The sequence below is a fragment of the Folsomia candida genome, unplaced genomic scaffold (assembly GCF_002217175.1).
Source record: "Folsomia candida strain VU population unplaced genomic scaffold, ASM221717v1 Fcan01_Sc024, whole genome shotgun sequence".
NCBI lineage: Eukaryota > Metazoa > Arthropoda > Collembola > Entomobryomorpha > Isotomidae > Folsomia > Folsomia candida.
This window is the reverse complement of record NW_019091216.1, coordinates 498,870-512,395: the sequence shown is the minus strand read 5'-3', so window position 1 is coordinate 512,395 and position 13,526 is coordinate 498,870. Positions and strand designations below refer to the sequence as shown.

The window sequence follows — 13,526 nt, the reverse complement described above, 5'->3', positions numbered from 1 at the left end:
GTGAATATTATCTTTTCTTCCAGTTTGTCTCTGGCAAGTCCCCGTAGTCGGCCTGACCTCCGCGTTTGACCAGCATTACGTTGGCGTCAAGGCGTTGGCGACGGGTTTTTATGCCGTCGGCCTCCAATGGTTGGACACCGCGAGGAGAACCCTTCTCCAAAATTATGACCCCGCCGAAATATTTATTCATTCAAACTTCATTAAATTGAAAAGTTGAAAAAAATATTTGTCCATTATTCATTTTTCCTTAATTTATCACAAACTTTCCCGCTTTATTACAAGGATTTCTTAACACGATTAATGAATATGAAATGAATATCTATCTATATTCATTCGAATCAGTCCAAATCGTTCAGACTCATTGGTTCAAAAATTTCGAAAAATTATTCACTTTCATGAATTCATAAATTTATTGAGTAATGAATGAAAAATTTATTCAAGAAAACAAACAAGACAGACGAAACAAGACAGACGAAACAAGAAAACAAACAAGAAAACAAACAAGACAGACGAAACAAGAAAACAAAATAATCTTATTAAACATTGTGTTTCAAAAATATATAAAGTCACGTTTCTTGGCGTCGTTCCTGATGTCGTAAGCACGCACGGCTTAGCTTCCAACGACAAATGTCCACGTGGACATTTTTGTGTCCATTGTTGGTCAGGAAGAAGTTCGTGGACAGTCGACAATATTTTAATGGCTGGACAGTGGACAAGTAGACAAATTTGTTTTTTAAGTGGATATTGTACGGTGTACATGTTTTTGGTGGACAGTGTACTGTAGAAATCCTTATCTCTACCCGCGAAGAGGTCTCTATTCTTAAAATGTGTTACTGGCTGTAATAACCGAACTAACTGGCGTGAGTTAATAGGACGAATCAAACCTCAGTGTTAAATAAATTAGCCAGCCGATTTATTAATATCGTCACACATTGGTTAGTTAATTATGAACCGAGAGAAATTATAACTTTACTTTTAATTACTTAAACTTGACTTTAGAATACTTAAAATGTCTACTCTCTTGCTCAAACTTAAAGTTCAACTGACTGCTAACAACTTAAGTACTCAACTGACAAAACTACAACCACATTGGATGGGACGGACTGCTGAGAGGGACGTTTGAATATTAAGGGAAATATGAGACTACAAATATCTGACTGTAAGGTGGACAAATTGTTTTTGGTGGACATTGGATAATTTTTTTAGTGGACAGTGTACAGGGGACAATTTTTTGGGGTGGACTTTGAAATTGGAAGCTATAGTTGCGGTTCTGTAAAAAAAACTCGTGGTTCATACAGTCAGCGAAGTTGCACTAGGTGAAATATGTCGTTCATTCGGTTGGAGTACACTCAATTAAATCCGGCAGATTGCATCTTAGCTCCACTGAATCAAACAAAAGCGGCTCAGGACACTGAAAACCTGAGTATAGCCATGGCGGCAAATTAAAAATGAGGCACACTCTTTCGGATGCTGATAAACCCCGTCCGGCCTCCCAGAACATTGCAACTCGCATACGACCCATTCCGCGAGGGTGCATCGCAACTCGATAGGGTGAAATAATAAAGGTTCCGGACATCGGAAAGAGGAGCTTGTTCCCTCTTCACAAAAGGCAAACATAGCGCAGCTCGAAGGGTGAGGGTAAATACCATCGGTGCGATTAGAGCAGTCAAACGTGTCAGGGACCAAAGTGGTGGTGGTGACTGAAGTTGTACCGCTATTTTCGAATTTAAATTTTGTTGTATAGATTAAAATGATTTAAATTTCCGGTTGTTTGCACATTGTGTTTAATCATGTGCTCTTAAACTGAACCAGTTTATCTCTTAGTGCTACTCAAAATGCAGTTGTAAATAAGTTGATCCCAAACGTAAAATTGTGCAATCGACTTTAAATTCGAAATTTAAGGGTACAATTTAGCAAAGTTAAAAATTTACTTCTGCCATGTTTTTATCGCTATAATCTTTTACCACACGAGATGACCTGACAGGCTAAAATTGGGCGATCGACTTGAAATTCAAAATTTAAGGGTTTACTGACCTAAAAATTTATTTCATTACATGTTTTAGATATAATCTATGCATTAAATTTGTAAACCGATCGTCCAATTTTACTAAGTCAGGTCATATCGTGTCGAAAAGTAGAAATACATTTTTAATGTCACTAAAGGGCCGTCCGTAAATTACGTGTCGTAAAGATCGCGACTTTCTAAACTCCCCTCGCCATTATAGCATCAGATCCCCTCCCCCTTTAGCGTTACATAATGTATGGACGGATTCTTCGAATTTGAAAGGCTTCAAGAGCACATGATTAAGCACCGTGGTTGATTGTGCTCGAGAGGTACCTTGTTGTTGGATCGGTCACGGTAGACCAACATCCCTCACGAATACTCCCAATGGTACCTACCTCATTTGCTACATAAGTTACCCCGTACCCTCGCTGTTTAACAATAGCATCGGCCGTGATACATCTCGAATTTCCGTCGAAATTTGCACCTTCGTACACCGTCCAACTATGATTTCCAGTATGAAAATAGGAACCATAGCGAAGTTGTAGTTGTTCCGTCCACGCAATAATTGTTCTTGAAGTCCCATCGAAATTTTCAGCCGAGTTAAATGCGATGGATTTTGCGGCTTGGGTAGAATCCCCAAAACGCGAGACATAAATGTCACTTCCAACAGGAAATGTGTAATCTTCACAAACAGGTTCTTGTCCGAGTGTTGGAGGGTTGTCGAAGGTGTCACAGGTCGGATAGAATGGGCAAGGATTGACTGTCCCGCTGTATTAATTCGTCTCCGGTCACTTTGCATAATCCCTTTTCCATAACGGTCATATTGCAGAATTTTTATTCCATAAAAGTCACATGGTATAAACAACCACTTTCCATAATAAACTTTCTCATAAATTTTAAAAAATGACTAATTTCTGATTAGTGATAACTAAAATCATGTCAACAATACGAAATTGTTCGCAAATATTGCAACATATGTATGTATTGACTGTAGTATACATGTTTCAACAATATTCAACCGAAATTCCGAACACACATTCGATTTTTAAATTCGCGTAAACCACCTTTTGCTGTACTCTAATTAGCACGATTTTTTTCAAAGAGATGTCCGTCAAAAGCAATCAGATCGTTTCATAATTTGAAGATTAAAGATTTGAACGGCTTTGTTCAATTGGGCCAATTTTCTGCAGAAAAGATTTATGCAGGGCAATTTCTGATGAAACCTATTCAGAATTATGCACATACGGTTCTGCAAAATTATAGCGACCCAAACTTTTTGCAGGATTATGTAAAAAAAAATATGCGGAATACAATAGGCACAGAGTTTTAGTAGATTACTGCAAAATTCGACACAAGTGATTTCTACTCGAGAACCCCGACATTTTACTTAATCACTTAATTGTTAAATATTTTAAAACTTTCGGGTGGAGAGTAGAGTTTGTAGTACATTAGAGTGAAAATAAGAGGAAATGAACGAGTGGTATGCAAAGCAGCAGTATGCAAAATGACCTTGTATGCAAAGTGACTCTTTAGGTTAAATGCGGTAGGGGATAATTTTGTATGCAAAATGCGTTATGCAAAGTGACACCAGACCGTATTAATTAATCATAGTTAATTAAGCACAAATACACAAGCAATTTGGACCATTGTGAAAGAGCAGGTTTGGTCAACTTCATTAATGCCAAACCCCCTAATTAGTATGCAGCTCACCTCCATCATCTCTTACAAACCAGAGACAATGTGGGAAACCAGCTTCGTCACAACCTCATCTGAGATATCTCTATTCAGCGTGGCCAACCGGTTCATAATCGGTCAACAGATAGGTATCAATTAGGTATTGCTAGGATATATAAGCGAAAGCGCAGCCACGGATGCAAGGCGAACGGTGGAGGAAGTATTTTGTGCTACTGCATGTTACCTCTCCCAATATTATTGGGAGAGGCCGAGTTCTGCCTGTTGTACAAGTGATAAATAAAACCTCTATAAGAAAAGTGCAACCAAGTCTCATCTCTCCTCACAATTATTACGCACACACCACAACAACGACGACGATCGTCTCATCTGCCTCATCACTACCATCACTGCAGTCAACCCCCCATAAACGGAACTTCACATTGGTACCCACGGCGGCCTCTCCTTGTCAGAAGGAGAGAAGGACGCCGCACCCCCTCTCTCAACTCGCCCCATCTTCACGACTGCAGTGTGACGAAGTGTCACAACGACAAAACGCCCCATTCCCTCTCTACCCCCCATCTCCACGACGTCGGTGTGATAGACTATCACCAAGGTAAGTAAAAAAAATTTCCATGACTTTTTAACCACCCCCTCCACACTCTCCCCCCTTCACCATTTTACACGATCCACCATTGGTCGGTACTCCGTCGATATTTTACAGGAAAAAAATTTTGAGTTCCCACCACCGACCATACGTCCACAATTCCCTAGAATCACGTACCTGTCAGAACTAAAAAGGACGGGGAGAAGCTTGGGGAACACTTCTTGCCCATAGGGGCCCCTACATTTCAAGTACACATAGAAGACTTTATGAATTTATTTCCCTTGACTGCGGAGACAGCAAGGACGAGGTCGTTTTTCAGTCCTTTTTGCACCACAAGTAGGCCACAGTAGCCATTTTTTCGCCATTAAGCGTATTTTTCTAATTATCGGTTCACGCTCCGAGGGGGCGCCGATATATTTTGAAAATCATTTACCCTGTGAAAGTAAGTCGTACGCACCCCGTTGTCTCTCCAGCCGTTAGGGCATCCTCCGTTTAATTTAGCGTGTTGGTAGTTATAGCTATTTTTTCCATACCTGACTCACATCACTTTGTAATAAGAGAGAGCGGCAGCTCGTTCAACTCGACGGCATTGAGGATAATTTCATTTCTCGACATCGATATTACACATCCCAAACCACTAACCCCACATCGTCCTCCCCGAAATCTCGTTCTCCTCCTACTTACCGGTTACCTATAACCACATACGATCCACATTTTCATCCGGCACGCCCACTAGACCCACATTTTTCGGCGGACGAGTCGGCCTTACATCTCAATTAACCCCTGCATCATCTCACACTCTTGGTCCTCATAATTTTGGTGCCACGTCGATTGGCCAATCTCTGCCATCAGCGAGGAACTTTCCAAATTCAACATCTCGACCCCAAATCGTGGTTGTTCCGCATAATTTTGGTGCCACGTCAATTGGCCAATCTCTCCCATCAGCGAGGAACTTTCCAATTTCAACATCTCAACCCCAAATCGAGGTTGTTCCGCATACTTTTGGTGCCACGTCACTTGGCCAATCTCTCAAACCTGCCACCCCCTTTCCAATTTCAACATCTACACCTCAAAACGAGGTTGTTGCTCCACATCACGATATCATTTTTGAGTCCAAGACGTTCACCCCAACCAGAAACTGCTTCTCCTTCATCACCTCTCTCTTCTGACCCCGATAGCTAAAATCCAGTTTCGAGTGCAGATCAACTACCTGCAGCATCCATCCCTGCGAATTTTTATCTCAAAACTAGTATCTTGCCTCCGGCTACTTTCTATCCTCAGCCAAACGCCAGCCCCCAACGTCTTCCACCAGCCACCACCGTAGTCTACGAAACCCCCTGCACAACGACTCCGTGCCCATCAACCCCTCAATCCTTATTGGTCCCACAACATCTTTTACTCCACCTCCCAGCAGTGGTTGAGACCCTGCCCAAAACACCCTTCCGCTCTTCAACCACCACCAATTTTTCCTTTCATTATTGCATCACCCACTCTTTTCCAAATGGGGACACCTATCAACGACATCACCACCTCTCCAGGATGTTCACCCCCGACAGTAACTCTCCTCCTTTTTTCCCACAAGTCTGTCCTAATACGGAGTTGGAACCTTTACCAACCCCCGCGGCACCTCTCCCTGCTAACATTTTTGTGCCACCTCACATTCTACCTTCCTTCCAACCTGTACCTCCACACCATACCAACGCATTCTATCGACCACCTTTCCCTCCCTCGCATATCTCGACCATTGATGGCGACTTCTGCGCCTGCCTACCACACAACTCTCACATCGACAATTTGACGGGGTGGCCCACACCCGCTACATCTTCTTCCTACGATGCAGTTTTCGCCCACCTCATTCAAGCCTTAAGGTTTACTTCCATTCAAGAATGTACTGCACACCCCCCATTCGTCAATCCCAGATCGACCAACGACCCGCACTTCGTCCCTCTCTTAGCCCAACAACTTCCCTTCCCAACGCACTCGCCCTCGGTTGTCGGGTCAGCACATGACCTTCATAGATTCCCCACCCACGGGTGGTTTCAGACACAATAACTACCAACAGCGCACCTCCCAGGGTAACCGTAACCATAGGGGTAGATCATCGTATTCCATCAACCGTGGTGGCGGTTTCTCTACCCGCCAGAATGTACATAGCCAATTCCACATCACAGCACCTTCGAATCACTGGCACTCCAGGAATACAGAATTCCGAGGCACACATCACATACAGGATGGTGACGGCCGTAATTTTGGTGGAGGTGGGAGAGTCCATTCTCGACGACGCTACAACCCCAATACTAACCGACCTCGTAGTGATAATCACTACGAGGATTATAGGTAAAGATCAACGTACCAATGTAAGAGTCACTTTGAAAAGCGCAGCTTTTAGCATAATAGGTCAGCCTCATTTAGAATGCAACCCATCCCTCCTTCCTCTCATTAATCATGATTGCCTCAGGGCATTGATGGATTAATGTCGCGATCATCATCGCGAATCATCTCTCGCAAGATACAAGTTCTTAGACACAGGAATGGAAACCCACTTTCCATTCCTGTCTATCTGACCGACGGGCCAATAACGACATAGCATATAGGCATAGTTATTAGGTACCAGTTTACTATATAAACGGACCGCAGCCACAGTACTGGGGTCGTCAATTGTAGAACGAGTTCCTGACTGCTGCTGGCCTGATCCAACCTCTTTGCTATTGTGTGTGTGCGAGAAATAAAGAGAATAAAAGTCGATCTGCCGAATCTCAACCTGCCTCAAGTCGAGCCATTTATTTCCTCATCTCCTCATCTCATCTCATCTCCAAGTGACCCAGCTTCCTAGCCCCAGCGGGGTCATTGAAAGGGCTAAATCACATTTAGCACATTTCATTGGTACCCACGGCTACGTCGCCTTGTTAAGGTGAAAAGAACCACACCCCCTGTCGCCCTCATCTTCTCGACTTCAGTGTGACACCGTGTCACAAAAGGTGAGTAAAATTTTCATGACTTCTTAAATTCCCCCACTCTCCCCATCTCCACCATTTGCCGTCCCGCCATTGGTCCCCAACCGAATCTTCCACTTGTCTCCACAAACTTTTCAGTGAATTCGTTGCCGAGCGCAACCCGTGCCATTAGTATAGTATTGAGATTCTTGTGAGCCATATGGATGGACCCACGGGATCCCTATCCGCTTAGGTCCTTAGGACCAGTGCCTGATCACATTAGTTTCCACGCCCAACAATCTGCGGCTCGCGTCGAGCGCAGACTCTCCCCTCCCGCCGACATAAGTTCCGCATCAATTTACCACCACCCTTCATCTAGCATCTTAACTGATCCCGCACCCCAATCCTTACCCCCCTTGACCTCTCTCCGGTCGCAAACCGCCCTTAGACCGCATAATTGACACCCCGGCGCACCCCGTAGGCCACCATCAACGCACAATTCAACCTCGTCGCCTCGATTTCTTAGCTTCCCCCGCACTGCCATTTTCCGACCCGGCTCCTCCACCCTCTTCATATCCAATTGCTCTTTGGCAACCCCAGCGTAACATCCCTCAGGCTATTTCATCTATCCGAAAACGTAAAACAGACGAACCTCTCTATCATCCAAGTTACCAGTTTGCACGAGCCGGAACTTCACCAAACGGTACATTTGTTGAATCTCCTCCACGTTATTCTTTAGACCAGCTTTCTCGCCGTGATCGCATCGTTGAGGAGGCTTTACCAATTCGTTGCAAATATTACGAGTCTCAGGCCACTGACCCTTGCATTCTTCTCCCTGATCCACGTTCTCCTTCCACTTATCGTCGACCTATCACGACATACGATCCACTTTTCCATCCGGCACGCCCAGTTGACCCCTTTATCTCGGCAGACGCATCAGCTTTTTCATCTCATATTACCCCGGCAGTGGCCCACAACCCTGTCTCGCATAATTTTGGTCCCACGGCCCTTGAGCAATTTCTTCAACCAGTCATCAACTTTCCACTTTCAACATCGGCACCTCGCCAAAACGAGGTTGTTGCGCCACATCCCCTCCAACAGGTTACCAACTTTCCAATTCCAACCTCTTCCCACCTGAGCGAAATTGTTGCACCACCACCTCAGAAGAACGAGGTCGTTGCTACACCGACTAACGATATCACGTTGGGCCAAAGACGTTCACCCCAAAAAGAGTCTCCTACCTCATCTAACTCACCTCTCTCCTCTGACTCCGATAGCCCAAATCCGGTTACAGGTACATTGCCCCCAATTCAAGCTTTCGCAACTCAACCACCTGCGGCTCCAATCTCTGCTAATTTTTTTATCAAACCCAGTATTTTGAACCCTGCTCCTTTTCAACCAACGCCCATACCCAACGCGTTTCATCAACCACCACCTTCTGCTCCGCCCCACGTCTCGGCCATCGAGATAGACCAAACCTTTCAGAACCACGAGAACTTGCCTCCCAACCCCTCAACTTGCATCGGGGCCACCACTTCTTTAGCCCCTGCTCCCACTGCCTCGGCAGTGGTTGCACCTGCTCTTCCCCCTTCTATCCCTTATCCGCCCCCGTTACCTGCACCTCTTGTGCCATTTTCACAACCAGTGCATCGTTCTCAATCTCTAACATCGGTTAACTCCTCTCTTGCCTCTAGCATCACCCACAGTTCTTCTGATTGGTCGATCTATTCGGCCTATAATCCACTTTTTTCTACATACGACACGGATGATCCCAATTTTTACGTCATTCAGGCATCCCACCCGGCTAACGACCACCATACCTCTTCCTACCCAGCTCCACCACCAAGTGGTTCTGTCCCCCAACGTTTCACACGTATAACTACAGCCATCACAACCATTCCGCTACCCTCCCCCTCTGCCGACAACTATACTCCAACTATACTCCTTATGCAAACCCCTTCGACCCCTCTCCCTCTGAATTAAACGGTGACGGTGGTGTCATTGTACCATCTGAATCCGAACTTCTCCCTCTTTTTCCTTCCCCTGTCATCCCTTGGGACACCGACAAATTTATTTGGGCCTTCGATTCTAACTTCAACCGCTGGGAACCTACTACCACTGATAGCCATCTTTATATCGACGCCTTTGCTCCAACCCTCAACCCCTTTACTCATCACTTGGTACCCAAAAAACGCGTTCACATTCCTACTGATATTGCCCATAAACCTCCACTCGTTAGTTTTGACGCCACCCGTTATCTTTTACACGCAACCAGGCTCCCTCAGTGGGAGCCTGGTTGCGTGTAGGTGGGTATTCCTCTTTATCCCGGCGCAGCTCCACCCGTCTCTTATACATCTAATCTTGCCCCTAGTGGCCGACCCCAACTTTATCCATCTCTCCCGGCCCTCTCGCGCTCCCGTTCACTTTCTGCCTCCACCCTGAGCCGCTCTCGCTCTCTTTCCCCTCAGACTCCACTTACTGCAATTCCCGTTCCCCGACAGCAACCAATTTTCCTCTTTCCTCCAATCAATCCGGCTCCCATCCTGCGGTCGGGATGATGGGCAATCTCCCACCCACGGGTGGCGCACCACCCCCTTATTCTCAAACGACAGGTGGAGGTGGTCCTGCACACCCCCCACCTTCCGGAGGTTCCAATCCTCCACCCAGCGGTTCTCATCCTCTCCCAGGGGGTCCTCACCATCACCCCGGAGGGTCTCATCCCCCTCCTGGAGGCTCACATCCTCCTCCGGGTAGTGGAGCACCTCCTCCCCTGGTCCTACTCATATCCCCCACGCTGGCGGAACCGGTGGCGGTGGCTCCGCCACCGCCACCGGTTTGAAGAACCGCACCCCCTGTCTTCCCCCCCCCCATCCCCACATCGGTGTGACGGACTGTCACCCAGGTACGAAATAAACTTTTTAATACATTCTTAAATTACTCCACCCTCCCCATCTCCACCATTTGTCGCCCCACCATCCATCAACCATCAGACCACTTCTCCCTACCGACCATACGTCTCCCTTTTTAGGATATTTCCAAACAGAACAGAAAATTATTTAAGAATAAAGTCCGGAAGATAGAAAAAGCGAGGTGAGAGGTTGTCCCACTTCTCCCAAGTTCGCTCCCTCAGAACATTGCAGTTTCATGAAGACGCTAAGCCCCGACTTTACAGCGGGATGAATTTTTATAGGCTAGAGTACCCCCCCCCCCTTTTTGTCCGCCAGTGAGCCGACCTTTATGCATGCACATACAGCCGTTGAGCGAAGATATGCCAGAGTAACCCCCCTTTTGTCCGCCAGTGAGCCGACCTTTATGCATGCACATACAGCCGTTGAGCGAAGATAGGCCAGAGTAACCCCCCTTTTGTCCGCCAGTGAGCCGACCTTTATGCATGCACATACCGCCGTTGAGCGAAGATAGGCCAGAGTAACCCCCCTTTTGTCCGCCAGTGAGCCGACGTTTACGCATACACATACCGCCGTCGAGCGATGATAGGCCAGAGTAGCCCACTTTTGTCTGCCAGACACTCAGGGCAAGGTATATTATTCAACGGTAAAACGCCGTATCATAATAATTTTGGCAACAGAGGAGACTCTCCTCCTCACGAGGGCCAGAATGCCCAACAATATATTTTCGATAGCATAGGAGATGTAGGAAATATAAGTGCAGAACCCCCAATCTGCCAATTACCATAGGAAATATAAGTGCAGAAACCCCAATCTGCCTCCGAAATAATATTAATGATAATAGAAAATATAGAACCCTCCATTATTGCCAACGTAATCATAATAATGATACAAGGAAATCTCAGGATGGTAAACTCATGCATATGCTGGAGATGGGGGAGATTGTCATCAACACCTTCAACAACATAACAACTACTAGCCATGCAAAAACACTATATAACCGCTATTTAATAATTCATAATCCCGACCCGATAATACCCCCATTCCACCGGACCTTCGTATAATTGCTCCAACGATCATGGTATCCTATAGAGATAAACAGTTCCAATGTTAGTTATTCAGTATAGGACGGGGCTGGAATGATGTGATTGGCTGGTTCGCAGTTCAAATTTCTCCATGTATTTTTGATGCCGCATAAATGAAGCCGTAGCACTCGCTGCGCACCATCCGTCTCACTTTACCCTTTACCATCTCTTCTCATCACACTTTATATTTTACGTCCCAGAACAAAAAAACAGTTTTTCGTGCTTCGGTGTCTACCACACCCACCCACCATCATCAATTATTAAGTAAGTTTAACGACAAGATATGTCAGAGCAGTTTTACAACCATGCTCAGGATTTAATGTGACTTAATTTTTGTACAGATTTTCGTCATCTCGAATGGAGAATTTTTGCGACTTTCTAAGTTCGAATAATTAATTAAAAACTGAAAGTTGTTGTGATGCAGATTTACAACCAAATTTATTGCAACAAAAATTGATTTAGTATAAATACAATTTTACTTTAATTTTACAAACATCGAAATAATTTCCCGGTTGCAAAATATTGTATTATAAATAGTAGCAATAATTTTCGTGCCTTGAGTATATAAGGAAAATGGAAACAGTTGAATGTGGTTCTGGTTCTTCTACTTCAAACTGTAGTGAAACTTATTTCTAATCTTTATCTTCTTGTTCATATAAAGGATAAATTAACCCACCCCCCTTTCCGTGGAGACACAGACAATGGTGAAGACACAAATGGGGTGGAGAGGTCGGTAAAACTCTTTGAGAAATTTCTTGAAGGTGGCTAAAAGTGTTTGCTGCAAACGACAGTTTTAGGTGATACGTTTTCCTTATCGATGTCGAGAATTTTACACCACTGCTGGAACCTTTAAAAAAACTAAAATTAGCTATCAGAGGAAAAAAGAATGAGAGAAATGAGTTATTTTGCATCGGAAGTTGTACCTGACGCTTTGGCAGAAAGGAGTAATTACGATTTTCTTGGTTTCAAGAATTATCACAATTAGTACCGCAACACTTTATATTTCGGACCGTGACAAACGACGGTTTATTAAATTCAAATAAATGTTTTGAGCAACTGGATTTCCTGCGAAAAATAACAAGCAATTAGTAATTTGAAACCTGCTTGAAACAAATAACGTGTTTTCACCATATTTATGTGTCTCCACCGTTAATTGTTTATTTTAAGAAGATTTTGAAGAAGGTTTTGATAAAGTCACACTGAATTTGAGTACATGAAGGCGAATCAGTAATTAAAATGAACGTGTTTCCACCATATACATGTGTGTGTCCACCGTTCGTTGCTTTTTTAATTTTTGGAGATAAGAAACTATTATTTTAATATTATGGTTGAACCTGGTAAACTTTACTGACGTTCCTGAGAATTTCACACTATTTCCGAGTCACGAACAAGGTCTCATAGTAATTGATGAGTCTGTAATTAAACAAAATAACAAGGAAATATTGATGTAACAGTTGCTTGCAATAATGAACGTGTTTCCACCATATTAATGTGTCTCCACCGTTCATTATTCTTTTAATTCTAGAGGAAAGAAACTATTTTTAAGATCAAAATAAAATTTACCTTAAGCGAAGTTTTGAAAGTTTTTTAATAGTCTTGACAAAGTCACATTGATTTAAGTACCCTTGTTTGGCCAAATAGGTGAACCTGTAATAAAATTAATACATTTTAGTTATCGACTGCTCATTGGTAGCGAAAGAGTGGGTGTGAAGATATAATTTGAATTTGCTTTGTATAAACGCACACTGATAGATCAGATAAATTGACCGGTGGAGACACGGATCTGGTGGAGGAAGGGGCAATAGGTCACAATATTGAGTAACAATTGGCACAAATATTATATCTGCAATTCACAAAAATAAATTTAGTGGAACTTAATTTCCAACAATGAGCGTGTTTTCACCATACATAATTGTACATATATGTGTATTCACCGTTCATTATATGAGAAACTATTTTTGAATCTTGTAAAACTTTAACGAAGTTTCCGACAAGTTCACACTGTTACCAGGTCACGAACAACAACTAATGGTAATTGATGAGTCTATACTTCAATACAATATAGTGCATTACGAAATACAAGTTCCTTGGTCCTTATTGTTGCAGAATCCAGTTAAAGTTGTTATTTACCAGGTTGGCCGGCGATGACACAGATTTCTGGTGGGGGCACGGCAGAGAGGTCGCAAAATTAATGGATGAAAAATTGTCCTTAGCAGTTACCTGTACCAATAAATCGCAATAAATTAACATCCAAATCACTCGTAAAAATGAACGTGTCACCACCATATTTGTGTCCCCACCGTTCATTGTTGAAAGAAA

The 13,526-nt window shown here is 43.9% G+C and overlaps 1 long non-coding RNA gene across 3 annotated transcripts; it reads right to left on the bottom strand.

The window, feature by feature from the left end:
* Positions 1 to 11,752: 11,752 nt before the first annotated feature.
* LOC118438649 lies at positions 11,753 to 13,201 on the bottom strand. 3 transcript variants are annotated; one of them, XR_004836969.1, is made up of 6 exons: positions 13,142 to 13,201; positions 12,952 to 13,050; positions 12,771 to 12,854; positions 12,336 to 12,620; positions 12,131 to 12,272; positions 11,753 to 12,054 (listed from the first exon to the last, which is right to left on the bottom strand). It is a non-coding gene; the product is annotated as an uncharacterized LOC118438649 (long non-coding RNA). The 3 variants fall into 3 exon arrangements; XR_004836970.1 differs by having other exon boundaries at positions 12,355 to 12,620; XR_004836968.1 differs by having other exon boundaries at positions 12,131 to 12,620.
* Positions 13,202 to 13,526: the final 325 nt, after the last annotated feature.